The 4,152-nt window shown below is 42.8% G+C and overlaps 1 non-coding gene across 1 annotated transcript; it reads left to right on the forward strand.

Annotated features, from left to right (window-relative positions):
- The first annotated feature begins 2,009 nt into the window (after positions 1-2,009).
- On the forward strand, positions 2,010-2,081 carry trnaa-ugc (transfer RNA alanine (anticodon UGC)). Its single transcript has one exon. It is a non-coding gene; the product is annotated as a tRNA-Ala (tRNA).
- Positions 2,082-4,152: the final 2,071 nt, after the last annotated feature.

The following is a 4,152-nucleotide window of genomic DNA, read 5'->3' on the forward strand; positions in this document are numbered from 1 at the left end:
ACCGAAGTCTGAGATCAGGAAGTGGTGACAGGAGGGCAGAAGGCCGTGCAAGATGCACACGACTGTCGTCAGGAAGAAACGTTGTAAAAGATGACGAGGTCGTAGCGACATGTTGAACTCTGAGAGTTCACATCGGCGTCAGTTTGGAATTAGTATTGTTAGAATATTTATTTTAATTTGTATATCTTTATCTTTTTTTACCTGGTGGCTTTATCTGATGGTTCCCTACCTTTTTTGGCTTGTGACCCCTCATGGAAGCAGTTCTCAACACCTGGTCTGGGGACGGGGTCCGTAGGTCATTTGATACCAGGCCACAGTGAAAAATATACTTCAGTTTTTATTAATTTACTTCATTCAAAAAAACCCAGTCAAATCCCTTTACTTTTTCATTTAAAGATACTCTGTCAGTGTTTCAAAACAAAAGGTCATTCAGATTCCGATACTATCAGAATAAAGAATAAAGGTTTGAATAAACATATGGATTTCAACTAAATAGGCTCTCCTGCAGGTCAACACTGACCCATGATCCTCTGCCGAGCATCCGTGCTCTGATTCGTCGCTACCCGTGAACACCACTTAACGTCTGCCAGGGCCGAACGTATGAATGCGCAATTATTCACAGTCACTTCGGCTAACGTGGATTATTTCAGCCTTGTCGGCTCTTAGTTTCTTTAACGACTTATTCTGATAATTACTCGTCATGACTTGAAGCATTCTGACAAAATAATGACTGCTTTCCAAGTGGCTCCCGAGGAGCTTGAGCGGCTTAGGTTGGTGTAATCTGGTCAGCTACCTTTCTGTCTTCATGTTTGCGCAAAGCCTCTGATGAATCACCTCCCAGAAATAGTTTGTGAATTAATGTAGTGGTGGTTTTTAGTTGGAGAGAGAGGGTTGAGAGAGAGAGGGGGGAGCGTTAATGTTTCGAAATGGGACCTGTGATGAAAGGTGTGGGCAGAAAAATCTTTTATATAAATTGTCTGTACGGGGTGAAGATGGGAGGTGAGGAAGACACAGGGGGGAGTAATAGCCAGAGAGCTGAGAGATGGTCTGGCCATAGGATGAGGAAGAGGAAAAAGTGAGAACGAAGGTAACAGAGAGAGTGAGAGTATGTGTGTGTGTGTGTGAAGAGAGCTGTGCACTGATCATTCATGATGGCACCTTAGAGGCCATCCTGTAAGGAAGAAAAATGAAAACTATTAAAGGCTCGCAGGGCTATGTTAGCTTTGGTGTGTCAGCAATTATTAGCCAGGGACAGCAGTCTTTAGGTGCTGGGATATAGAAGAGTGGGAGCTGGGAGTGAGGACGAGGAGGGAAGGACACTGTGTTTGTTTTTGTTCTCCACTGTGGAACTTTCTGCAGCGTGTGGGAACACTGCAAAAACTCTGGTTTTTCAATAGATATTAGATTCCAAACATTGTGGTGAATTGTCCAAAAAATAATTCAAAAGTTTTTTGTTTTTTTCTGGCTTCAACATTGCATTTCTGTCGCCTTGTTCCAAATGAACTGAAGGAACTCAAACACAGTTCAAAACATAGTTTTACGGAATGATTTTTGTTCATTTTTTACGCAAGCACTGTTCTGTTGTTGAAGGTCGGAGCTGCTGCGACCAGACAGAACTTTTTTGCTAATAAAAAAAACGCTTTCAGCTTTTGCCTTTGTCAGCAGTAACTCCTTAAATTTGGTGGTCGGATTGCTCAAAACCAGTGAACATCACTGTCTTCAAGTAATCCAACTGACTGCTTTCCAAAATTATGAAAGTCAAATAGAAAATATCACTTGTTTCGCACAATTAAAGGCTAAAAATTCCTTCAGTTTTTTAATAATAAAACATTTTAAATAACATAATTCTGCTAGAAAAAATATATAGAAGATACTGTTTTTTTATATCCACTTGACCTGAACTGTACAACACGTAAACTGTCACAGTCATCACCTTTCCGACAGTACCTGAACGCACCTGCAATTTTTCTTTGACTACATCATAATCTCTGTAGACCTGACAATTCAACGGGGATGTAGCTCAGTGGTAGAGCGCATGCTTTGCATGTATGAGGCCCCGGGTTCAATCCCCGGCATCTCCATAGGTTTTTGACAAAGAACTAGCACAAAGGAGCAGAGCAACAATTTATTATATGTTTATTATTCTGTGGGAATATACAAGTTGGTTAATAATTTTCTTATGCTAAACAAATGTAATAATTATTGAACTGCGAATAAAAAGTAAGAAAATACATTCTAAAAGTTGATTCATAGCATTTTCTGGGGTTAGCAACTGGGGTCCTTGACTTAAAGCTAATGGAAAAGTTTGGAAACCCCTGCACTAGAGAAGGACCGTGGACAGTTTGGGAGATATACTTACCATGAATTGCATATTTTGGTCATAGCGCAACACTAAAAATTGCAAAGTTGGCAAAAAAGTTTGATTTATGTCCAGGTGCCTCAGATTGTTGCTTTCACATTAAACTGTTATTGTCAACAACAAAAAGGAAAAAAAGTTCCGTAGGGACCTGTGGTAAATGGTCGCGTAAACGAAGGTCAGCGTGTCCATTAATGCATAACCTGCTGGTCATAGTCACATACTGTATTATCAAACGTGTACCTGCTGGTGAATTGGGTGTCCTTGCTTTTCCAGCCCCTGCTGGAAGACAACCCCCTGGAGGCCCCTCGCTCTCATTACTCATTACAGAGTCTGAAGGCGCAGGGGACCACCTGCGACACGTACAAATGACTTGCTCGCACAGTTTGCCTCGGGCCGAGCTGTGGTCGGCTCTGACCAGATGGCCTGTGATCGACTCTCGTGTGGTGAAGCACACATGTAGCATGTGCACCGCCCAGGGCACCTAACTTTGTTTTCAAAATTAATACCGTAAGGTGAGAGAAATGTAGGATTGCGTGACTCTTTTAAGAAACGTGATTTTTTTTTTTTTCCCAGATACGCCTTCACTGGTGTTGTTTGTGCAGTATTTCATTCTTGGACACATCACAATCTCAGTTTCAACTTAAATAATTATCTGATTCAACAATGCAAAATACAATCCCATTATCTCTCGGTGCGTGTGGATCCTAATCTGGGATTTCGTTAGTATGCCGGCTGTGAAACGTTGAAGTTAAAAACGAAACACGGATGGCTGTGTTTGTGACAGTAATCCGTGTCGGAGTGGGAAGGTGACGGGAGAGGTCAGTAAATGTAAACGCCACTGTTATTCCCGTAGTGCTAATCCCTCGGGCGTAGCGACTGAGCATGCATCAATCACAGGCGTGTGTGTCCGGAGGTGAGCCAACAGGCATTAACCTTGAACCAGAAGTCAAACTCTACGGCTGCTCTATCCCCACAGCTACAAGACGGACCACTCTGGTTTGTCCACTCGCACAAAAAATACCAAACTGTTGTTTTAACAAGTTTTCAAATCAACGACCTTAAAGTTTGAAGTAATCCACATTTATTAGGACCATATTTACAAGATTACTGGTACTGTGGCTGTTTAGGGAGTAAACGTTTTTTTGGGGTTGTTGGGCTGATGAAGGGTGAGAGAATCATCCGACACCATAAAGTTTGTGGCCCAGAAAGCCCCAGCACTGAGTTAAAGCACAGAGGAAAAGGGAAAGGGTGGGAGATAATTCTCGGTGCCCTCATCAGTGAGAGCGACACGTTCGACAAACTTCCTCTTAGCGTGTTTAATGTCAGACTCCACGCTGGTGGCAGGAATCAATAGCCACTGAATTTATTAGTCAAGGAGATGCACCTGCACAGTAAACAACTGTCATGATTTAAACCGGTAATGACTCAAATGCAGGCTCAGACAATGTTAAGTGAAAAACAAGGATTTATTTTCTAATTCAACAGGAATCACAAAGAATAGTTCAAGTCAATCTGGACGTTAGCTACCAGTGGCAGAACAAACGCTCTGACGACCAGGGGGAGAAAGGCCAGGGTTTTTATGCCGTCAGAGTGATGGGTTGATTGAAGGCAGGTGCTGAGGAACGGCAGGGGTGCTGATTAACCAGGCAGAGTCAGGGAAATCTGCCACACCCACTACACAGACAGAGACAAGTGCACAACACAAGAATGGGGAAAACACAGGGAAACACGGAACGACAGTCACAACTGTTATCGTAACAGTACCTCCCCTCAACGGCCACCACCAGGTGGCC

The sequence above is a fragment of the Cynoglossus semilaevis genome, chromosome 3, assembly GCF_000523025.1.
Source record: "Cynoglossus semilaevis isolate Cse_v1.0 chromosome 3, Cse_v1.0, whole genome shotgun sequence".
Lineage (NCBI taxonomy): Eukaryota > Metazoa > Chordata > Actinopteri > Pleuronectiformes > Cynoglossidae > Cynoglossus > Cynoglossus semilaevis.